General features: G+C 41.0%; 1 long non-coding RNA gene across 2 annotated transcripts in view; it reads right to left on the bottom strand.

Annotated features, from left to right (window-relative positions):
• The window catches only part of LOC147348318 (uncharacterized), an 81429-nt gene extending 56920 nt beyond the window's left edge, over positions 1-24509 (bottom strand). For both annotated transcript variants that reach the window (XR_015151446.1, XR_015151447.1), the window contains exon 1: positions 24269-24509. This is a non-coding gene — a long non-coding RNA (uncharacterized LOC147348318). The remainder of the gene's footprint in view (positions 1-24268) is intronic.
• Between the last annotated feature and the right edge of the window lie 1199 nt (positions 24510-25708).

Raw genomic sequence — 25708 nt, 5'->3', positions numbered from 1 at the left:
GGAGAAAAATATATACAGCCTACATTTTCATTTTATTTCTAGTTTCATGTCTTTGGTTTTATTTATAAAAAGCTACACACTGCTAAAAAATGAAAATCATTCCCCTGTATTATTACATTATTTCTTCAATCTCTTTTTGCAGATGGACAGCTATTTGAGTTAAAGAAATTACTGGCTAAGACAAAAAAAATAATTATGACTTAGAAAGACTAAGAAGATACATTTGAATGGGGAGTCTGAAATCGTTGTGGCCTCCATTTCAGGAAAAAAAAGGGGGGGAGAAATCTATAAATTACGTGTGGGTATATTATTATTCACATAGGTGACATGTTGATATATTATGGTATTAATTTAATGACACTGACCCAAAGATGTTACTCCCAGAAAGATGCTTTCATTTGTGCTGTTTAGATTTGTGCAAAGATGACTGGGCCTCAGAGAATGAGCAATGTACTTATCTAAAACTCACCTTGTATGGTGTAGAAACACTAAATGAGGAATTGAGAATTTCATGACAATCTAAATGATGCTACCTTCATAAAGGAACAGAAAATTTTCTCATTTCTTGAGGATAGAGAAAGAGCAGCAAGAATGCTTCTTCCATATGCATATGTGTGTAGAAGAGCTAATAAACTATGAGTGTGATAGAAAACAATTTTGCAGCCAAGGCACAAAAAAACACTACCTTGAGTTTTACAGCACTTTTTGCTTTTTAAAAACATGTTCACATCCATTATTTCATTTTATCCTCCCAAGAAACCTGTGAGGTAGGTAAGTCTAGTTTCATTATCTTCTAGATTTATCTAACACTCTTGCCACTACTACTTTATGATAGGGTTCATGCATTCAGAGAGTATTCCTTGCATTACAGGCATATTAAGTGACTCAGAAGAATCAGAGAAATGAATTAACAAGTATGCATTATAAGGGACACGGATGCTCTTTCCTAACTTGGGAGTTGACTTTCCCTTATAAATATTCTACCAGCAAAATATAGCAATAAATACATTTGTTCTGGTGTATTGCAATGGGGATTTCCAGACAAACCACAGTTGACTTGCCAGCCCAGCACAGGGTGATAACTATATAAAAAGTGACCCCCCATGACTATGTGCAACAAAAGCACTGGCTTTATTTCTTATCCCCTTTCTCTTTTTTCTTACTTAACCTTCTTTCTGGCCTTTAAAAGATCAAAATCTAAGAGAAGGAGCATTTTAGGTAAGACAATGCAGTGAATAAAAACTGCCATTGTGTAGACAGAGCCCATGATTCTATTTAATGTAAAACTACTATACGTATTATTTAGTCCATGCCTTATTAGAAATACAACTGAACAGCACTTATAGGCAGAGTAAAGAAATTTACTTATAAAAACACTACCTCAAAGTTTGTTCTTCTATCGAAGTGAAGAAAAGCATTTCTTTAGGAGCTGGGATGGAAAGTGGTTTTGGTCAGCTGTGCTTATTAATATAGCCCGTTCACTGAAAGCATTTCATCTATGTGTGTAAAGTAGAGGGGGCCACTGCATCCAGAGGTCTCTGCTCTAGACCCCTAGACTCTGACCCCCACAACTCCCTCTCAGCAAGTTCATATCTGAGATGAACGTGGCTAAGAGGCTGTCCTCTATACTGGGTCTTAGAACCAAACTCAGTTTTTCTGCTGATGGCTTGTATTTTTTGAAGGTAATGAGAATGTTATGCAATCATATTACATAGTAAGACACAAAGTTAAATTTTACAATATTCCAGGAAGCCTTCATGAACTGTTGTTTTTACCTATAGTTGAAAATATCTAGCTAAGAGGTTTTCCTGCTCCTCCATTATCTCCATCAGCTTAGGATGGTTAGACAATGCTGTTTGGACACAGTGCAGCTAGAACTTTGTTCTTGTTGGCAGCAATTCACCCCTAAACAATGAGAGGGGAATGCTATCTTCTCTCCCTTCCTCACCCCAGCTATGCTTCAGAATCTAGTGATTAAGGCCTGGGATTTGTGTTCCAGCACCTCTCCTTTCTGACTTTAGAAAATAATTTATGTGGGCATGTGCTTCCTGATTTGTAAATGAGGACTCTGAAGGGCCCTGCCTCACAGCCGGTTGTGAGCATAAAATGAGGTCATCCTTAGGGCAGAGTGCCCAGAATGGTGTAAGTGCTCAATGTTAGAAGGGTACATTTATATAGTTAAAAACATGGTTTTTCTCAATCCTGACAGCAGGCAACCTTAGGAGAGGTGAAATTTGTTGTTGTTCAGTCGCCTAGTCGTGTCCAACTCTTTACGACCCCATGAACTGTAGCATGCCAAGCCGCTCTGTCCCTCATCATCTCCCACAGTTTGCCCAAGTTCGTGTTCATTGCATTGGTGATGCCATCCAGCCATCTCATCCTCTGCCACCCTCTTCTCCTTCTGCCCTCAATATTTCCCAGTATCAGGGACTTATTTTCTGATACCTTTTCAGACAGGGCCCAAGGTGGGTATGTATTTATAGTGTTGACTTCTGAAACCATGCTAAAATAAAACACTGCTTTTTTATACCTTATGTAATCAATTCTTTCCTATCTCAATCTTCCGTTGTACCTCACGTTCCCCTATATATCATTCTACACAACTGTCCTGTTCATTATTTTGTCCTACCTCAGAGAATAGGCATGTGAAGAATGGAGATCTTTTACTTAATGTTAGTTTCTGCTACTCTAGCTCCGCAGAAGTTCTTACACTGATTGCCTAAGATTTCCATGGTGCCCATAACCAAAATATTTTTAGTCCTGATTTTCCTGGATCTGTTTCTCCATTGTACTGACTGACTACTTAGGGTTTCTTGAAACCTTCAAGAAGCTACTTTTAGCTAATACTCCTCCTACCTCCCTCCCTATTTTTTCTTCTCCTTCTCTTCCCAACCACCAAATATTAGTATTCCCACTGGGTAGCAGCTTAAAAGGAAGAAGTAGTTCTGTTTGTGCTGATGTAGATAAATTTCTAAAGTATATCATGAACTTTTAAAAAGAGATATTTTCACTTATCATTAGCTTTCTATGTTTATTTTTATATAACCCAACCATGTATATTAGTTTTGTGGGGCTGTTATGACAAAGTACCATAAATTGGGGGGATTATCAATATACGAATTTATTTTCTCATAGTTCTGGAGGCTGGAAGTCTGAGAGCAAGGTGTCAGCAGGGTTGGTTCCCTTTGGGAGGCTCTGGGGGAGAATCTCTCGCTTGCCATTTTCCTAGCTTCCAGCCTGCTGTCAATTCTTAGCATTCTTTGGCTTGTAGATTCAACACCCCAATTTCTGCCTCTGTTGTCATATGGCATTCACCTCTGTGTGTGTCTGTGTCCAAATTTTTTCTTATCTTACAAAGACACCTGTGACTGCATTAGGATCTACCCCTCTCTGATCCCATATGACTACATCTTAACTTGATTACACCTGCAGAGAACCTATTTCCGATTAAAGTCACATTCACAGGTCCTGGGGGTTAGGACTTCAATGTATCTTTCTGAAGAAAACAGTTCAACCCACAATGCTATGCTTAACTTGTTTTTTTTCTTTTCTCTCATTACATTTTTTTTAATATAAATTTATTTATTTTTATTGGAGGTTAATTACTTTACAATATTGTATTGGTTTTGCCACACATCAACATGAATCCACCACAGGTATACACGTGTTCCCCATCCCAAACCTGCTTCCCTCCTCCCTCCCCGTACCATCCCTCTGGGTCATCCCAGTGCACCAGCCCTAAGCAACCAGTATCATGCACTGAACTTGAACTGGCGATTCGTTTCATGTACGATATTATACATGTTTCAATGCCATTCTCCCAAATCATCCCACCCTCTCCCTCTCCCACAGAGTCCAAAAGACTGTTCTATACATCTGTGTCTTTTTTGCTGTCTCGCATACAGGGTTATCGTTACCATCTTTCTAAATTCCATATATATGCGTTAGTATACTGTATTGGTGTTTTTCTTTCTGGCTTACTTCACTCTGTATAATAGGCTCCAGTTTCATCCACCTCATTAGAACTGATTCAAATGTATTCTTTTTAATGGCTAAGTGATACCCCATTGTGTATATGTACCACAGCTTTCTTATCCATTCATCTGCGATGGACATCTAGGTTGCTTCCATGTCCTGGCTATTATAAACAGTGCTGTGATGAACCAAGGAAACCAGAATTGAAAGAGACACATGTACCCCAATGTTCATCACAGCACTGTTTATGCTTAACTTTTAACTGGTTTAAAATGTTAACAGAGGTAATCCGAACAGTGGGTTTCTACAACTCATTTCCTTTTCTTCTGTGTCTTTTGTATTTTTCTTAATCTAACAAATATTACATATATACACACAAATATTGATACCTACATATGCATGCATATATATTGACATAAAATAATTAGCACCTTATAACTTTCTATCCTTGGGTCACCTGGGTCTCCATTCTTGGATCAACTTCCTTTCTTTCTATTCACTCAGCAGTTTCATCCATTCTCATGAATTTAGTTCTGGCCTAAAAGATGCTTACTCCTTGGAAGGAAAATTATAACCAACCTAGACAGCATATTAAAAAGCAAAGGCATTACTTTGTCAACAAAGGTCCATCTAGTCAAGGCTATGGTTTTTCCAGTGGTCATGTATGGATGTGAGAGTTGGACTATAAAGAAAGCTGAGCACCAAAGAACTGACGCTTTTGAACTGTGGTGTTGGAGAAGACTCTTGAGAGTCCCTTGGACAGCAAGGAGATCCAACCAGTCCATCTCAAAGGAGATCAGTCCTGGGTGTTCATTGGAAGGACTGATGCTGAAGCTGAAACTCCAATACTTTGACCAACTGATGCGAAGAGGTGATTCATTGGAAAAGACCCTGATTCTGGAAAAGATTGAGGGCAGGAGGAGAAGGAGACAACAGAGGATTAGATGGTTGGATGGTATCACCGACTCAATGGACACGGGTTTGCGCGGACTCCGGGAGCTGGTGATGGACAGGGAAGCCTGGCGTGCTACAGTTCATGGGTTCTCAAAGAGTCGGACACAACTGAGCAACTGAACTGGACTGATGCACTCAGTTCAGTTCAGCTCAGTTCAGTCACTCAATCGTGTCCGACTCTTTGCGACCCCATGAATCGCAGCACGCCAGGCCTCCCTGTCCATCACCAACACCTGGAGTTCACTCAGACTCACGTCCATCAAGTCAGTGATGCCATCCAGCCATCTCATCCTCTGTCATCCCCTTCTCCTCCTGCCCCCAATCCCTCCCAGCATCAGAGTCTTTTCCAATGAGTCAACTCTTCGCATGAGGTGGCCAAAGTACTGGAGTTTCAGCTTCAGCATCATTCCTTCCAAAGAAATCCCAGGGCTGATCTCCTTCAGAATGGACTGGTTGGATCTCCTTGCAGTCCAAGGGACTCTCAAAAGTCTTCTCCAACACCACAGTTCAAAAGCATCAATTCTTCAGGGCTCAGCCTTCTTCACAGTCCAACTCTCACATCCATACATGACCACAGGAAAAACTATAGCCTTGACTAGACGGACCTTTGTTGGCAAAGTAATGTCTTGGTTTTTGAACATGCTATCTAGGTTGGACATAACTTTCCTTCCAAGGAGTAAGCGTCTTTTAATTTCATGGCTGCAGTCACCATCTGCAGTGATTTTGGAGCCCAGAAAAATAAAATCTGACACTGTTTCCCCATCCATTTCCCATGAAGTGGTGGGACCGGATGCCATGATCTTCATTTTCTGAATGTTGAGCTTTAAGCCAACTTTTTCACTCTCCACTTTCACTTTCATCAAGAGGCTTTTGAGTTCCTTTTCACTTTCTGCCATAAGGGTGGTGTCATCTGCATATCTGAGGTTATTGATATTTCTCCCAGCAATCTTGATTCCAGCTTGTGTTTCTTCCAGTCCAGTGTTTCTCATGATGTACTCTGCATATAAGTTAAATAAGCAGGGTGACAACATACAGCCTTGACGAACTCCTTTTCCTATTTGGAACCAGTCTGTTGTTCCATGTCCAGTTCTAACTGCTGCTTCCTGACCCGCATACAGATTTCTTAAGAGGCAGGTCAGGTGGTCTGGTATTCCCATCTCTTTCAGAATTTCCCACAGTTTATTGTGATCCACACAGTCAAAGGCTTTGGTATAGTCAATAAAGCAGAAATAGATGTTTTTCTGGAACTCTCTTGCTTTTTCCATGATCCAGTGGATGTTGGCAATTTGATCTCTGGTTCCTCTGCCTTTTCTAAAACCAGCTTGAACATCAGGAAGTTCACAGTTCACATATTGCTGAAGCCTGGCTTGGAGAATTTTGAGCATTACTTTACTAGCATGTGAGATGAGTGCAATTGTGCAGTAGTTTGAGCATTCTTTGGCATTGCCTTTCTTTGGGATTTGAATGAAAACTGACCTTTTCCAGTCCTGTGGCCACTGTTGAGCTTTCCAAATTTGGTGGCATATTTAGTGCAGCACTTTCGCAGCATCGTCTGTCAGGATTTGAAAGAGCTCAACTGGAATTCCATCACCTCCATACTAGCTTTGTTCGTAGTGATGCTTTCTAAGGCCCACTTGACTTCACATTCCAGGATGTATGGCTCTAGGTCAGTGATCACACCATCGTGATTATCTGGGTCATGAAGATCTTTTTTGTACAGTTCTTCTGTGTATTCTTGCCACCTGTTCTTGGTATCTTCTGCTTCTGTTAGGTCCATACCATTTCTGTCCTTTTCGAGCCCATCTTTGCATGAAATGTTCCCTTGCTATCTCTAATTTAAAGACTTCCGAAATCAATGTCTCTAGCCCTTTTAAATTCAGTTCCATCGTTCAGTCATGTCCAACTCTTTGCGACCCCATGAATCACAGCACACCAGGCCTCCCTGTCCATCACCAACTCCTGGAGTTCACTCAGACTCATGTCCATCAAGTCAGTGATGCCATCCAGCCATCTCATCCTCCGTCATCCCCTTCTAAGAGTTTCAAATATGTATCATTTAATATGTCCACAACAAAATTATCACTGGCTTTTCCTTTCCTGTCCTCATTCTGCCCGAACCAGACACCAGTGAGTCCTTCCTGAGGCCTCCTTCTCCCTCAGCTCTCACATCCAATAGAGCACCACTCTGCTGGTTCTTTCTCACTGACATCTCTCAATCCAAGTGATCCTCTCCATCCAACTGCCATTGCCTAAGTCTAGGCACTCATGATCTCTTACCTGGACTATGAAATAGCTTACTAATTGCTTCCCCTGAATCCAATTTTAACCCTTTAAATCCATCACTTACAGGGTAGGCAGTTAGTTGTACATGTGTGTGTCAGTTGCTCAGTCTGTCTGACTGTTTACAACTCCTTGGACTGTAGCCCGTCAGGCTCCTCTGTCCATGGGATTCTCCAGGCAAGAATACTGGAGTGGGTAGCCATGCCCTTCTCCAGGGAATCTTCCAGACCCAGGGACTGAACCTGGGTTTTCTGCACACAGGCAGATTCTGTACCATTTGAGCTACCTGGGAAGCGCCAGAGTTAGATATATGAGATGCAAATTAGACTATATTGCTTTGCTGCTTAAAACCTGTGTCCTGAGTCTGCGCACAAGACTCTCCATCACTGTCCTACCTACCCCTTCAGCCTTGTCTCTTGCCTCTCCTTGCTGTGAACACTCACTGCTAACATCAGATAGCTTGCGAATTCTGCTTCACACTTTTCTGCTGTGCTAGTCCCTCTGCCAATGAAGTCCATTCTTTCTCTTTAGGATGCATTCCAGGTGTATCATGTCTTCTCAGAAGCCTGTTTGAAACCCAGGTAAAGGAGTGTTCTTAGTATATATGACCAGAGCACTCTGTGACCACAGCACCCTGTGACCCTTTAACCTTTCCCATATGTATTAAATGCCAAATTTTATGACTGTCTCTCTGACTGTAAGCAGAAGAGTAAATGCCAATTATTTTCACCAAGTGTCTACAGTGCCTAGTCCAGTGCTGGAATGAAGGAGAGGCTAAAGAAATGCTGATTTAGTGAACAAAGGAAGGCATTTTACTATTCGGGAATTTCCATAAACTTAATTAACAAAGGAATAAATTACCATTTAGTTTTATGTTAATAACATCTCAAAACACTTATTTTATACACAACAGTGTCTCTTGACCTTGGTACTAGTGACATTTGGTCTGGATAATACTTTAAGAACTGTCCTAAGCATCACAGAATGTTTAGCAGAATCACTGGCCTCTACACACTAGATACCCATAGTTTCCCAATTCCTAGTTGTAACTATCAAAAACTATTCCCTAATATACCCTGGTGGGAAAGGAGGAACAGAATTATCCCAGCTAAGAGGAACTAGTATAGATTGATATTTAGTATAGATCTTAAGTTTTATAACATCTGTGAAGGTAGGATTTCCCATAACATTTTATTTGATTCCAAGGGATATCAATTATTCTTTGTAAGAGGAAATCTGCCATTGTTTATTATATGTTTTTAAAGGCATTTAAATCAACTGTATGTAAAACTTTAAAGCACTTTTCCAATATAATTACCATGTAAAAAGATGAGATCATATCATTTATTGTTCTATAAAAATATAGGTTTGCTTTAAAAAAAAAACATATATATGTGCTAATTCTCATTTGGAAAAGAAAGATGCTATCCTCTGGCTGTGAGAGAAGGAAGGACAGAGAGAAAAAAGGTATAAGGGAGAAGGTGGGGGAGAGGCTTGTTTTAATTCAAAATTCAGGTTGTTGTTTTTTTAATGTTAACTCCCAATTTCCTTTGCTCTCTGCATGATTCTAACCCACTGTTATTGACCAGTGTGGTCAACATTAAATAAAGAACAGTGAACTCGATTACACAGCCTAGTCAGGCAAAGGTCAATCCAATATTCCAATTGACAGAGTTTCCAATATTCAGAGTATTCTACTATTCATAAACACCCTAAACATGAAAACTATACGAAAATAGTTTAGAAATTCTTTGAGGCAAGGGGAGCACCTCCTATGGCCAGGAACTATAGATTTTTTTTTTTTAATGAGCCACAGATATGAGCTCTCTTCTCTGAAAGTTTATGGTCTAGTAGGTGGATATAAAAGTTAATGAAACAGTCACAATGATGGGGGTATAATTAGAAACTGAAAAAGTGCTATGAAGGAAAATAATTGAGGAACATGACCTGAACTTAGGGAAGTGACACAAGATCTAAAGAAGGAATCGAAGGAATTAACTAAAAGCGACAGAAGACAACCAGCTGCAGGTGGAAGGGAGAGCATGAGTAGATGCCCTGGGCAGCAGGGAGCACGTCAGAATGCAGAGAGAACAGAGGAGCCTGAGGGAGCTGGCGAGCTGGGCCAGGGCAGCCAGGTAGGGCATACTGGGCCATGCCGAGGGTAGGTAAGATGCAAAGGCCATCAACTGATGCAGATGAAACAAATCATTCTGCTGTGGTGTAGAGAATGTATTGGTGAAGCAGAGCGGAGAGGATGCACGGAGACTAGCACCAGCATCTTACCAAATCACTATCTCTTGAAAGCTCAGGCAAAAGAGTTCCAGTTTTACCGCATGGATGAGCCTTGAAAACATGATGCTGGACTTTGTTGGTGGTACAGTGGATAGGAATCCGCCTGCCAATGCAGGGCACACGGGTTCAGTTCCTGGTCTGGGAGGATTCCACACGCCGCAGAGCAACTAAGCCCATGCACCAAGAGTCTGTGCTCTGCGGCAGGAAAAGCCAGCGCAAAGAGAAGCTGAGGCACTGCAGCAAAGAGAAGCCCCTGCTGGCCACGAGAGAAAGCCTGCACACAGCAACAAAGACCCAGTGCCAGAAAAAATAAACACAATGCTAAGTGAAAAAGCCAGTCACAAAAGGCCGCAAGTTGAATAACTCCATCTACACGAAGTGTCTGGAATAGGTAAATCCATAGAGACGGAAAGATCAGTGGTTGTCAGGGGCTGGGGTGGGAAGGGACTAGAGAAGAATGCTAGTGGGTACTGAGCTTCTTTATGGGAAGATAAAAAATGTTTTAGAAATAGATAGTAACAATGGCTGCACAACTTTGCTAATATAGTGCAAACCAATGAACTGAACATTTCATAAGGGTGAATTTTATGGCATGTGAATTATATCTCAAGCTGTTACCAAAAAAAAAAAGCCCTTCTTATTATGTCATGGGAGAAAACAACTTCTATCTAAATCTCTAAGCAAAAATAAGGTAAAGAACTGACTTTTAAAAGTCTTTAATTTTAAAGTCATGTTTTTAAAAATGCTTCTTGCATTCTAAAATTCAATGAGCCAAAATTTAACAATTATATTGAAAAAGGCATTTAAACAAGAACAGCTGATCAACGATTTAGAGAGAGAGCCCTGTAATTCCCGAATAATAGTTTTTGTTTTTGTTTTTTTAATCTAAAAGACCAGCCACTGGGAATTAGATCAATTGGAATTTTACTATTTTGTCAATTCAGTTAAATAGTGGATTTTAACTTTCAGCACGATTTAAATTTTCTACCCAGACAGCCACTTAGCAGATATGTGCTATCAATCCTGATTTCCAACTTCAGTTTTCTGTATGAATTTAATGGGGGAAATAATTGTGCAAGAATGTGTTTTAAAACACAAATCTCAACTACCCTGTTATTACATTTACAGCTGACTACCATGTGAATTGCTTTTATGCTATGCTAGAATATCACTAATACTGTTCTTTCAAGGAGTACAGTATGAAGTAAAGGATGTATGCAACAGCTTCTAACAACGATGACCCTGGCTAACACTTAGTTTTAAATTCACATTTACATTAAAATTATTACTAGGAAAAAGTAACGTGTGGGGCATTTGCTACATCAGGACTCTTTTTGGTATACGTAAAAATCCAACTCAAAACAACACAGTGCAAATACAATTCACTGACTTTCTTAACTGCCAAGTTCAGTGGTGATGCTTCCATCAGCACTGGCACAGCTGGATTCAGGGCTCCCACGCTGGTTTTCTGACAGACTGGTTTCATTTTCAGACCCAAAGTCTGTCCCTCCTGATGGCAGGATGGGAGCAGCAGCTCCTCCCGACGCTTTCCCACATTCTTAAGAAAAGACTCACTGTGGCTGCCAGGTTCTAACTGAACCCTGTGCTTGGTCTTGGACCAACCACCACACACAGCAGGATGGAGCATGTTGACTGATTCAGGCCTGGGACACACACAGCCCTGCAGGACAGAATCCCATTCCAACCATACAGACTGACAATAGGGGAAGAATGAATCCTCTGAGGTGGGGTGGCGGGGTGGGCGGACAGCAAGTATTGCTGCTAGAAAAAAGGACAATGGAGACTGGAAAGGAAAATAACAAATGTCCCCTTAAAAGATGGGGACATTTCCAGTTAAAGATGGGCCAACCTGACAATGAGTTGGGAAGTACAGTGGACCCTTCTGAGGGTATCTTCTCATTGGTTTCCCTCTCTGAGAATTTTTCCATTTGCCTCATGGTTTGAACCAGATTCCTTCTATTTGCCCCTCCAGAGCCACTCCGCATCCTTCAAGCCCTGCTTTCTATTCCAGAAGCCTGAACTGAAAGGATGACAGAAAGAGTTTCTGGACCCTCTCCCTGACTTTTGGTTGGGGTTGGTAAGCGGGGAACACCCGCAAAAGATCTAAGGGAAGAAGGAAGGGGTCCTTTCAGTCTTGTTCTATTTTCAACCAACCATCATAGCTCCTCCCCACCCCTATCTTCATGGAGATATAACTGAAACGCGACACTGTGTAAGTTTTAGACAGACATGATGATATGACACACACATCTATATTTCAAAATAATTACAATAAGGATAGTTAACATATCCCTCACCTCACATAATTACCTTTGTTGTTCTGGTAGTGGTAGTGAGAACATTTAAGATCTACTTTCAAGTATACAATATGGTATTATTAACCACTGCCACCAGGCTGTACATTTCATCGCCTTTTATGACTGCCCTCTGTACTCAAACTTTTCTTCCTAGCTCTGGTAACCACTCCCCAGGTTGTCCTTTTAGGCCTAGACATGATCAGGACTTCTAGAATACAACATTATTCTTTACGAGTTTTCCTAAACCGTGCCCAAAGCTTTGAAAATTGTCCCATAATTAAACCCTCTTTGAATTATCACATTTGAGTGCACCATCTGTTTCCTGCTGGGACCCTGACAGATAAGTAATAAACATTGCAGCCATATTCCTTAATGCATGACCTCAATTTACATATTATTCTGAATTCTCACATTTGTTCAGTGAAATAGGCATTCTTAATCCTATTGGATCTATAATGGAACAGAGGCTCAGAGGGGTTAAGTACCTTGACCAAGATCCCAAAGCTACCAAGGGACCCAACAGACACTAGTCTAATTTCTCATTCTCTATGTCCAAGATACATCATCTCTGGCCTGGATCATGACTTCCACTCTTGCCTTCTTATAGTCTTTCTCCTCACAGTAGCCAAACACCACCCATTAGATCTGCCAAGGTTACCAAATGTCAATGAAATAACAAGCAATAGCAGTAAAGTGCCTTACAGATTTAATAAATTAGCTCACTCAATATATATGTATGTGTGTGGGGGTATATATGTGTGTGTGTGTGTGTGTGTGTGTGTGAATGAGAGATCGATCCTCCGACCACTTTCAGAATCAGACTCCTTGAAGATGGAGGATGTGGAGGAGACTTTGGAGGAACTGATTCTAGGGATCCAATCCTTCTTCACTCAGCTCACCCAGCATCTTCTCTTGGAAGTCTTTCTGATACCCCAGGAAGGGTGAGGTACCCACTCTATGCTCCCATAGTATTTATCCTACCCCAGCATTTATCCCATGGAAAAGGAGCTCGTCAAGGCTGTATATTGTCACCCTGCTTATTTAACTTATATGCAGAGTACATCATGGAAGAAACACAAGCTGGAATCAAGATTGCCGGGAGAAATATCAATAACCTCAGATATGCAGATGACACCACCCTCATGGCAGAAAGTGAAGAACTAAAGAGCCTCTTGATGAAAGTGAAAGAGGAGAGTGAAAAAGTTGGCTTAAAGCTCAACATTCAGAAAACGAAGATCATGGCATCTGGTCCCATCACTTCATGGGAAATAGATGGGGAAACAGTGGAAACAGTGGCAGACTTTATTTTTCTGGGCTCCAAAATCACTACAGATGGTGATTGCAGCCATGAAATTAAAAGACGCTTACTCCTTGGAAGGAAGGTTATGACCAACCCAGATAGCATATTCAAAAGCAGAGACATTACTTTGCCAACAAAGGTTCGTCTAGTCAAGGCTATGGTTTTTCCTGTGGTCATGTATGGATGTGAGAGTTGGACTGTGAAGAAGGCTGAGCGCTGAAGAATTGATGCTTTTGAACTGTGGTGTTGGAGAAGACTCCTGAGAGTCCCTTGGACTGCAAGGAGATCCAACCAGTCCATTCTGAAGGAGATCAGCCCTGGGATTTCTTTGGAAGGAATGATGCTAAAGCTGAAACTCCAGTACTTTGGCCACCTCATGCGAAGAGTTGACTCATTGGAAAAGACTGTGATGCTGGGAGGGATTGGGGGCAGGAGGAGAAGGGGACCAGAGGATGAGATGGCTGGATGGCATCACTGACTCGATGGACATGAGTCTGAGTGAACTCCGGGAGTTGGTGATGGACAGGGAGGCCTGGCGTGCTGCGATTCATGCGGTCGCAAAGAGTCGGACACGACTGAGCAACTGATGTGATCTCATCTAATTATTATTTGCTTTCCTTCTCTTATCCCACATTCTGCTCCATTATAATTGCCCATATGTTTCTCTCCTTCTAGAGTACAAATTTCTAGAAGGCAAGAGTCATATCTACTATTTCTGTATCCCTAATGTCTGATATATACCTTTAGCTAGGTGCTAAATAGGTATCTGTTAACTGAGTGACAATATACTTCTGAACAAAACCCATGAGAAGGAGTTCCCCAAGATGGGCTGTCAGGGACCATACTGAAGGGATTCCCTCAAGAGGAAGAAGAGAAACTGTGACTGCTGAGATGACATCTGAACTCTAAAATTACATGATTCTGGATAATAGAGCTCCACAAATTACAGGAAACATGTTTCTTTCAAGAGGTAACAGTTAATAATTTTAAAACCACCTCATGTCATTTTTGCTAACATTGATCAAATAACAAAAGATAACTGTAAATAATAAAACCTAGTTTTTCACTGTTGAAGAAAAAGACTATAATGAAAAATCTGATGGAATTTTAATTAGATCTCTAATGTAGTTAACAATATAACACCAATGTTAATTTCCTGGTTCTGATCACTACATTATAGTTATACAAGATATTAACATTAAGAGAAGCTGGGTGAGAGATAATGAAAACTTTTTTCAAATTTTCTAAAAAAATTTTTTAAATTTATTTTTGCCTGCACTAGGCCTTTGTTGCTGCACGTAGGCTTTCTCTAGTTCTGGAAAGCAGGGGCCACTCGCTAGTTGGGGTGCTCAAGCTTCGCACTGTGGCGGCTTCTCTTGCTGCACAAGCTCTAAGGCATGGATTTCAGCAGTTGCAGCTCAGCGGCCCTCGAGTACGGGCTCCGTAGTTGCGGCACGCGGGCTTCACTGCCCTGGGGCAGGTGGAATCTTCCCAGACCAGGGACTGAACTATGTCCCTTGCATTGGCAGGCAGATTTTTAACCACCACTAGACCATCAGGCAAGTCCGAAACTTTTTTTGAACTTTTCATAAAACTTTTCTCTAAGTCTAAAATAAGTTCAAAATTCAACTGTCTATGGTACATTCTTTTAAAGTCATACTCTAAGAATCTAACATAGGTGATAAAATTTCACCAAGAAGTACAAGGGGGTATAACACCTTAATAGCTTCCTGTGTTACTCAGAATGACAGAATTTTACAGTTTAAAATAAATCTTGGCAGTCCCAGTCCATTATTCTACTCTTGAGGGAACCCCCTCAGTACTCTCTCTGACAGCCTAAAGCCTTTGCTAAGATGTCTCCACAGACAGCAGTGTACCTCTATCCTAAAAATGAATTACTGGAAGAACAGCTTGAATTGTTAGAAAGATCATCCTCTTTTACCCACCAAGGTGAAATTAGCCTCATGTTGATTCTCTTGACCCCACATGGTGATGACCAGTTTCATGAAAACAGTGAGCATCATCTCACCTGTGGTTTTTCTTCTTCAAGTAAAACACCCTCAATCCCTCTCCAGATGATATAATGATGCTTTAACAGGGGTCACTGATGCTTTGATGCAGTCATTTCTAAACTTTTTTCTCAGCCACAGAAATCCTCATTAAAGAAATTCTCAGGTAGAAGTGAAAGTTGCTCAGTCATGTCCAACTCCTTGCAACCCCATGGACTGTAGCCTGCCAGGCTCCTTTGCCCATGGAATTCTCTAAGCAAGCCCCTCATGTAGAAGTCAGTATGTAAAACAGATAAAACTTCTCTGCTGGAGGTAGTAGGTGAGAAGACCAAGGGTTATCTGATCCCCTCACCCCTTCCCTTCCCTAGTGGTCCTTGAAGCACAACTGTTAGGACATTTAAAACTTCCAGAATACATAAACACTTCCTCAAACCAAAGGCATGAAAGAGCATGGGCACCTCAGAAATCAAGGCAGGTGTGTAGGGAAGATGTTTTGAGTACATGCTTTCTATTGTCTCCAAATTATACCACGTGGACAATCCCTGACTTAACTGTTGGGCCATAAGTCGTAATGATCATGACAGTAAGAACTAAGACTTTATATGTATTAACTGAAGAATCCTATGATACAGCTCTTAGGCATATCCCATGTTATAAATGAGAAAACAAAGGCATGACATAGGTAAACCAACTTATTCAGGAGAAGTGGTAGAACTGGATTTATAACCCATATCTCTCTGACTCTGAACTATGCACTTAACTGCTATATTCTCCTGCTTCACGGGAACAGAAATCTAAAAGGATTATGGGACTCTAGCCTACTCATCTAGCATCCTCACCTATACAGTAGTCACTTTACAACCTGGAATCATCTTGGAGTGGATTCACTAGGAAATCCATTGTAAACACTCTACTCCTGACATCAAGCCTCTACAATATAACCCATCTCCCTTGCTTCGGACATATTTCAGTTCTCAATTTAACAATATCACCTTGGAATCTGAGATCCTAAGGATTAAGCATTTTGGAATGGTCGGTCCATACGTAAGGAAGGGTCATCTATAGATACTCTTAGGTTAATGCCCAGCAGAGAAATGGTTTGCAAGGAACCCAAGCACCCTGTGTAGTTCTGACCTATGGCTGTTTTATGCTTTTACACAGAGCAGATACTTGGTGAGCCTCAGTATGCAGCCTTTCCTCCCCAAGTAAGGGCTGGGATGGTGTTCATTTGTTGTAAATGCCTTCCTGTGATTCCTTTCGGTGGAAACCCCCTACCTTAACACTTCAGTATTTGGCGTTTGCATCATCAGACCTCACTTTCCAAGTTCCACCCCAGAGCACATAGTTGGCTGAGCCCAGATAATTAGCATACTAACAGTTCCATGTGATCCTAGCTAGACCAATAAGACTGAATATCAAGACGTGTTGGAACCATTGAAAAAGACACGTCTTTTCCCTAGGACCTCTGAGTTAGGAGATTGCAAATCCAGCAGCCATCTTGTTACTGGGAGACTACCAGCTCAATGTTGAAACCAAAGAGAAGAAAGCAAAGTCAAGATATGAAACAGGACACCACATCCAGCTGTGCTTAGGGATGGATTCATTATACGTAGGTGAACTAATAAATTCCCTTTGTAGCATAACCCATTCCAGTTGGAAGTATGACCTTTGAATTCTCTATAAGCCTCTCCTGCTCATCCTTTATAAAATTATAACCTTCACCATACCGTGGTGCTCCCTAAACCCCTTCCTACACTTATCTTTTTTTCCTAAGTACTTATGTAATACACTACAAGCTTTACTTATTTGCCTCATTTATTTTCTGTCTCCCCAACTAAACTCCATAAAGGCAGAGCTTAGGCCTACTTGTTCATAGCTTACTTTGAATGGAATGACCCCAGAATATAGCAGGTACTCAATAAATATCAATGTTTGTGAAATGAATGAGTGAGAGAACTTGGAAATCAGATAGTTCTAAATGGTTTATATGGAAATTCTCTTTGAGCATTATAAAGTCAGGATGGAAGCTTCCGCTGTGACTGAACATGAGGCAATTTCTCTTCTAATTTCAAATATATGTTGAATAAGCATGTATTGAGCACCTATCTAGCTCATCACTGTGCTGAACACAAAGATAAATACAGTCCCTGCCCTCCAGTAGCTTTCAGAGTGACGCTACTGTCTGGCACAACAGCCAGTTGGAGAAGCACCAGCTTTCAAGTATGAACATCCTTCCAGAGGAAGGCAAGGTAGTCTCTGGCCCTCTCCTTCTCCCTGTCCCATGTTCATAGGGTGATCTACAAACTCAAAGTGAAGACTTACATGTATCCCAGTCTGGGAGCTGTGAGACAAGCACAAAAGGCAAAGATACAGCTTAATTAAGGAGAGAAGAGGAGAAATAATAGAATCTCATCAAGAACAGGGAACTGACTGTCGCTCCTCATGAGGACTGAACTGGACCCCTCTGGGATCTAAGACACCTTAGCCGTCTGGTTATCTTGTGGTTTCCTCAGCGTCCCCTAGAGTCCTGCTGTTGGCATAACTCAGCCTTTCTTGATCAGTGTCTGTTTCTCCTGGTTTGCTTGGTCTCACATTCACGCCCTCTTTCCCCTCTTTTTCCCCCATTTTCTTTCCTCATTTCCTTCCTTTCTTCCCTTCCTCCTCCCTCTCTCTTTTTCTTCCTTCCCTCCTTCACTTATTGAGTTATAACTGACATATTTAAAATTCAGTTTGCTGAATTTTTACATATACACACATCTGTGAATTTATCATCACAATTAAAAGAGTGAACATATCTGTCATTCCCCAAATTTCCTAAATCTTTTCTTAATCCTCTTTGCCTCTACTTCCTCTCGCCACCCCCATGCAATTCTCACATGCAGTTTAGGTTGTAGTTTCTAAACTTTCTTATAAAAAGAATTATGCAGTATGTACTCATTTGTCTGGTTTCTTTTACTCAGCATACTTATTTTGAGATTCATCCATGACATTGCCCTATAGCAATATTCCATTTCTTTTTCCCTGTGGCCTGACAGTATTCCACTACAGGGACATACCACAGTTTGTTCATCCACTTACCTACTGATTGCTATTTGTATTGTTTTTAGTTATTTGACTAGCAATGAATAAGATTTCTATGAATATTTGTGTACAATCTCTGTATAAACACACATTTTCGTTGTGATTCAGTAAATACCTGGGATTGGAACAGCTGGGTCTCATAGGAAGAGCATATTTAAACTGTTAAGAAACTGCTGCTGAACTCTTTTCCAAAATGGTTGTACCATTTTACATTCCCACACAATGTATGGGAGTTCTAGTTGTTCCACACCCCCACTAACACTTGTTACGTCAATCTTTTTTTAACTTTAGCCATTCTAATCAGTGCGATGCTACTTACTTGTGGTTTTAATTTGCATTCTCTAGTGAATACTAATGTTGAGTATCTTTTCATGTGCTTAATTGCCATCTGTACATCTTCATTGCTGAAGTACACATTCAAATCTTTTGCCCACTTTATTAGGTTATTTGTTTTCTTGTTGTGCTTTGAGAATTCTTTAGGTATTCTAGATATAAATTCTTTCCCATGTATGTGATTTGTTAATATTCTCTCCCACTCTGTGGTTTACTTTCTCATTCCTTTAAAATAGAAGAAAATCATAATTTGATGAAGTCTAATTTATTAATTTTATTATGGTTCATGCTTTTGATGTTATATCTAAAACATACACTGAACTCAAGGTCACAAGGTCCTCCTGCTTTCTCATAGAAATTTTACAGTTTTTGGTTTTACATTTAAGTCTGTGGATCATTTTCAGTCCATTTTTGTATAGAGTATGAGGTATGGACTGAGGTTTATTTTGTGGCACATGGATATACAATTGCTCTGCAACACTTTGTTGGAAAAACTGTTCTTTCTCCATTGAACTGCCTTTTGAGGGGCCTTTGTCAGAAAGTCTATTAATCAGATATTCTTGGGTCAATTTCTGGAGTCTGTATTCTACTTCATTAATCTACTTATCTACCTTGGCTTCAATACCATACTGTCTTGATTATTATAGCTTTACAGTAAATCTTACAATCAGGTGTGTTAGTTTAATTCTATTTTGTTTTAATTTCTTTTGGCTCTTAAAACAATCTGCTGGAATTTCAAATGGGATTACAAAGACTATAGTTTAATTTGGGAGAATCAGCACTTCAATAATGAATCTTCCAATTCATGTAATGGGTTCTCTCTTCATTTTGTGTATCACCTGTGGTTCCTCTCAGCAATGTTCTATAGTTTTCAGTAGACAGATCTGGAACATCTTTTGTCAAATTTACCCCCTAAGTATTTCATTTTTCCAATGCTGCGTAAATAGCATTGTTTTTGTAATTTTAATTTCCAGTTGTTTGTTGCTAGAAGAGTTTCTTTTTGCTTCATTTCTATTTAAAGCAGATCTTATAAAACCAAGCCATTTCTTAAGCCACTGGCCCAAGTTGTTGTCTGAGATGTGGAATGAACCCAGTCTAGTCAGCTACAGCTAAGAGTGCAGAGTCATATGGTACAGATCAGGTACATATCTTTGCTCACCTCAGGGATGGCTCAGGGTCACTGACCCTCAGCGGGATTGGCCCTTGATGAACCCATTCTATACCCTATGTTAAATGATCACGAACAAATCAGTAAAATGATGAGAACTAAATGTCAATTCTGTCCTTTTGATCCTTTTAAATTTTGCACAGGAAACTTGTATGGCTGTTTGGGAGGGCCAGCAAAAAAAAGAATCTTGCATTGGAAGTCAAGTATTTATTTCTATTGGCATCTCTAAATACAACCATATGGTCCTAGAGGCCAGAATGTTACAAATTCCACCTACTACAGGAAGATCTAAATTCCTAGGAGACCATATGTCTAATGATGTATCCCAGCCCCTTAATTTACACTCTCTTTTACCATAAACTCTGCTTTAACTGGTCTGCTAAGCTTAGAAGGCAGCAAAGTCCAAGGGATGCCCAGGGTAAACAGCAGGACTTAGAACTTTGTGACCATATGACTGCCCACTAAAAAAGGATATCTTGAGCCAAATACAGTTTTAAAGGAAGGCATTTTTAAGCCCAGTTTTCTTAGTGAATTATGTTTTTCAGCACATGCTTATGCCTTTTTTTTTTTAATTCTCATGCATTCATTCATTTTTTCATTCAGCAGTTGTCCATGTAAAGCTAATGTGGATCTCCATGCTACGGAGATGGTAGGGGTGGGAGGTAACACCAAGATTCATAATGAGGATTCCTGTTCCTAGGTAGGGAAACACACAGACCAGTACAACATGAATAAAGATACAAAGTGGAATATCTGGCACTGTGATTTGTAAAATATAAGGCAGTATTCCAATGTCTGTTATTTCATAGCTCAGAAGCAAAGACAGCACTGTAGAGAGTTGAGAAAGGCCTTCTAGGGAATGGAAGGAGACATGATCTGGTTTAACAGATGCAGAGAAATCCCTTACCTAGGTGAGAGGAAAATGTCTACCCATTTCTCCAAAGACCTCAGTGTATTGTGCTGGAGGAACGCTGAGAAGAGGATGTGGTAGAGGGATGTGGTCAATCACATTTTCCAAAGACGGCCACACTCCTCATCATGAGACAGAATCTAATTCTCTCCTTGAATGTGACTGGGCTTTTGTGACAGTTCAACCAGTAGCAAATGGCAGACACAATACCACTTGGAAGAGTCAGTCATAAAATTTCATGTCTGCCCTTTTCACCAGAACACTCTTCCTAGAGCCCTGAGCTACAGTGGGAGAACTCCCACAGCCCTGAAGGTGTCATGCTACGAGGAGGCCCTGTCTACTTGATCCACAGACTGCATGCAGAAACCCTGAGAAAGAAATGTCTAGCTGGCCCTCAGATACTCCAGTCCCAGCCACCTCTGACTGCAACTGCATGAAACACTCTAAGCCAAACTGCCTAGCTGGGCCTTTCCCAAAGCACTGACCCAGAGAAACCATGACAAATAAAGAAACAGCTACTGTTGTTTTAAGCCACTAACTTTCAGGGTGATTGGTTACACTCAGTAATAGATGATCAGAACAAGGAAGTAAGAAATGACGTGGCTGCTTTTATTTTTTTCTCCTTTCATGTCAGATTTGGGCTGACTGGGACTTGATGACAAGTCTGATTCCATAGTGCAAAAGAGGTAGGTAGAATACACCCAGGACTAGAAGTAGTATCTACATAATTGGTCAACAAGATGGTAGAGAAACAGGCTCTACAAAGCTTTGGGATAAGACAGAACCACCACTGAAGCAGGATGCTAAACTGAGAACCATAGGAGGGTCTCACACAGGACGCAAAGGCAGAGAATCCACTACCCAAACCCATGACAAGATTACACAAAGATAAGCAAGTGAGGCTTGAAGAAGTGTGACCTGACACTGAGTTATGAAGATCTAGTTACAGTGTTTCTCCCAGCAAGGGATACAGAATGATCTCAGAGCCTGGAGGGAGATGACACCTTTGATACCACCTGTGTGGATTAGATGGGAGTCAGATCAGGGGAGGTGCCAATCAGCTTATTTTGTTTCCAGTCAGCCCAGATTAACTGCCTATCCCACTTTACCCTACTTCTCTACTTGGAGAAGGAAATGGCAACTCACCCACTCCAGTATTCTTGCCTGGAGGATCTCCATGGACAAAGGTGTCTAGAGGGTTACAGTCCATGGGGTCACAAAGAGTTGGACATGACTGAGTGACTAAGTATCACTCTACCCATCCTCCAGCAAAAGGAAAAAAAGAGGCCAGAAGACCAAGTAAGAAAGTAAGTCTAAGAAAAAAAAGAAGGTAATATGCAAAAGAGGAAGATATTATGGATGGCATTCTGGTATAGTACAAATCCACCAAAAAATCAAATTAGGGAACCTACACTAATTTAGCAACATGCATCAAAACATATCAGGCAACATGCCTGAAAACATTTTTAAAAGACAGAATAGAATGCAAACATTTAAGTAACTGAAGAATGATCAATTTGATCAAATGTTTACAACAGCTACGTTCACACCTAAAAGGGGAACATCCAACAATCTAATTGTCCAACAGATTAGCTAAATTGCAGAATAGTATGCAGCCTGTTTTGAAAATTATGTTATACAACATGAAAAAAACACTACCAAAATATTGTTTAGTGTAAAATTTTTCCTGAATAGCACGTTCTGGGCCTGTTCCTTTAAAGATGCCCGTAAAAATTCCTCATACCACTTGGTACTCAAGAAATGTTGGTTCCCTAAATGAATTCTATAATTTTCAGTGCGGACCTATTACATGCCAGACATGGTTTTATGTTCCCCCTACATGTAAATCTCTTTCACCTCCACATAATCCTAGGAAGTAGATACTATTACCATCCCTGTTTTGAATGGGTGAAAATAGTGGCAGAAGATTAAGAAATGTGCCCAGTAAATGGTAACACTGGGGCAGCTAGGGATGCACAGTCTGGGTCCAAAATACAGTATTGTCTCTTAAGCTAGACAATGCCTAAAATAAGTGACCTTTGAAAAACTAAAATTTAGTTTTGTCCTCGTCAAGACTTTACCCTCAATCATCAAGGAAAAAAAGTAATAATGATATTCACTAGGTCTCATGATTAATGGCAACAAATCTTTCAGAACTAAGGGCAGAGGGAATGGTAACCAAGACTCCAGCATTAAGAAGGAGAAGGTGGAGGGATCCAAGTATATTCATTATTTACATTTTTTTCATTTTCTTCACTGGCCTCAGGAAATAGAGAAAGCAGAAGGAGGGAGGATAAAAAGGAAAGCAAATCTGTTACTAAGTACTTTGGAATCATTATACGGGAAAGATGTCAGTAAAAACATTTTAAATGCATTATCTTGGGGTCTTCTAGTTGCACATTCATTTTATCTCCCTACTTATCTGTATGCATTTGTTTCAGCACCGATTACACTGGCGTAGTTTGTCATAAATTAATTTAGGTCTGTTCAGGAAATTTAAAAAATCTTACCACCAAGAATTAAGATGAAATGAGAATAAAGAAACAGCTGATCACTGTCCCCTCAAGAGACTATCTCATGCTGTTTCTCAGTTGTTTCTTGACTCAGGTTAAGACCCCCAACTGGAAAACAGGATTAGTGCTACATGCACATTTGCTGCTTGAAATGGGGATGGCGCCAGCAAGTCGCTATTTCCCTCTCACACCTCCCCATTTCTCTGTCAGCATTGGGAATTGGGACTGACTTGAAGTGTGTGTGGTGGAGAGTGGGAAGTGTTAACCAAAATTCCCCTCCCTCAACTTCTGCATGGCACTCGCGCATGTATTACGCCACCCTAACGCTCTCCATACTGTCCAAGGGGAGAGCATATGGAGCCTCACAGTATATTTTATTTCATTTCTCCCTTCATTCTCACACTTAGAAAGAAACGGGTAAGGTTAGATAAAATTGCTACTTAATAAGGTGTTACTGAGTGTGTAATTGCTCCCAGAGTGTTTTTAGAGTGATAGTCCGCCGGTAGGAGCCAAGCTTGCTATAAAGAAGCCAAGCTCGCTAAACTGCCCAACGACTGCAATTCCACTCATTTGAGATTGAGGAACACACCAAAGATTAAGCAGTATCTTTTACTAAAATACTTTTCCTCCCACCTCGTTTCAAACAGGTCAGCAAATTCAGAAGTTCAAGGTTTCCGTCCTTAAGTTGCGAGGGAACAGGTTCTGGATTTAGTGCTAGAGTGACTTCAGAACCTTCTTTCCGGCAGCAGAAATTTACTAGCAAGCACATGTGATCTTCAACGGGGCTGCAGGCAGAATCAAGGCACTGTATAATTTCTTCAGAGCTTAAGAAATCTTAAAGATCATGATTGCATTCACGTGCCCTATTTCACAAAGTAGGTCACCCAGCTGGAAGCAGATGTTAGTTCTGCTGTTAACTTATTCCTCTTCCTATCTTCTCCCCAACAGAGGCATGGCAGACCTGGAACAATGTCGTGGTGGGCTGAGGGATGGGCACAGTCTGACTTGGCAGGTAGGCTTCTGCTTAAATTGACACAGTTCTCACTCGGTATTAATGTTTCTCTTGATGAAAACTGTGCCAATTTCAGAACCTCAGAAATGGTTTTAGCCCTTCCCCACCCTCCTCCACACATACCTTGTAGCTTTCAAGCCTTTCCTTCAAAGCTCTGTCTGGAGGGTGCCAGGTGGGGACTGTCCAGGGCTCCCCATTCTCCTGCTGGACGCTCTTGGAGGTAGCATAGAGCTACCTTAGAATCCCTGAGTTTTCGTTTCCTCTTTAAAGTGTCTAACTTGCGGAGCTCACATAAAGGTGTTCATTGGAGAAGCACCGCCTGGAAAACAGCGGCTGTTCCCTCACTTCCGGTCATGGGACTTTCACTTCCGCAGGAGATACGTAGCTAATCACGTCGCGTTCAGCTGCTTTCCCAGCGTCCTTTTCAAAGTGCTTTGGTCAGGAGTGAAGCAAAGGCAAGGAAACACGCTGGTGTACCTGCATGTCTAGGTTACTGAGTCTATGAGAAGCCTCAGCTTTTGTGGACTCCTGTCAATTTCTGGAGAGTGAGATAGATTTAGGAAATAGGACTACACCCCTGCCCCCCACCATCTTTCCAATCACCCTAAAATCTTGGAGGAGCTATTTTTTTCTGTTTTGGGAGTTTTCTCCAGAGCCTCCACTCTGTGGATTTTATTACTTTCATTTAACCTCCTTTGTTCTGTTGCTTTAGGTGAATTATTTTTGCTTATTTTTACCGTGTCACTCGAGGCTTTCAGTTCAGTTCAGTTCAGTGGCTCAGCCGTGTCTGACTCTTTGAGACCTCATGAACCACAGCACGCCAGGCCTCCCTGTCGTTCACCAACTCCCAGAGTTCACCCAAACTTATCTCCATCAAGTCGGTGATGCATCCAGCCATCTCATCCTCTGTCCCCTTCTCCTCCTGCCCCCAATCCCTCCCAGCACCAGAGTCTTTTCCACTGAGTCAACTCTTTGCATGAGGTGGCCAAAGTATTGGAGTTTCAGCTTTAGCATCAGTCCTTCCAATGAACACCCAGGACTGGTCTCCTTTAGGATGGACTGATTGGATCTCTTTGCAGTCCAAGGGGCTCCCAAGAGTCTTCTCCAACTCCACAGTTCAAAAGCATCAATTCTTCGGCTCTCAGCTTTCTTCAAAGTCCAACTCTCACACCCAGACATAACCACTGGAAAAACCATAGCCTTGACTAGATGAACCTTTGTTGGCAAAGTAATGTCTCTGCTTTTCAATATGCTATCTTGGTTGGTCATAACTTTCCTTCCAAGGAGTAAGCGTCTTTTAATTTCATGACTGCAGTCACCATCTACAGTGATTTTGGAGCCCCAAAAAATAAAGTCTGACACTGTTTCCTCTGTTTCCCCATCTATTTCCCATGAAGTGATGGGACCAGATGCCATGATCTTCGTTTTCTGAATGTTGAGCTTTAAGCCAACTTTTTCACTCTGCTCTTTCACTTTCATCAAGAGGCTTTTGAGTTCCTCTTCAGTTTCTGCCATAAGGGTGGTGTCATCTGCATATCTGATGTTATTGATATTTCTCCCGGC

The sequence above is a fragment of the Bos grunniens genome, chromosome 22 (genome assembly GCF_055505025.1).
Source record: "Bos grunniens cultivar Pamir isolate PY7600 chromosome 22, Bosgru_T2T1.0, whole genome shotgun sequence".
Classification (NCBI taxonomy): Eukaryota; Metazoa; Chordata; class Mammalia; order Artiodactyla; family Bovidae; genus Bos; species Bos grunniens.
This window is presented reverse-complemented; position numbering and strand designations above follow the sequence as displayed.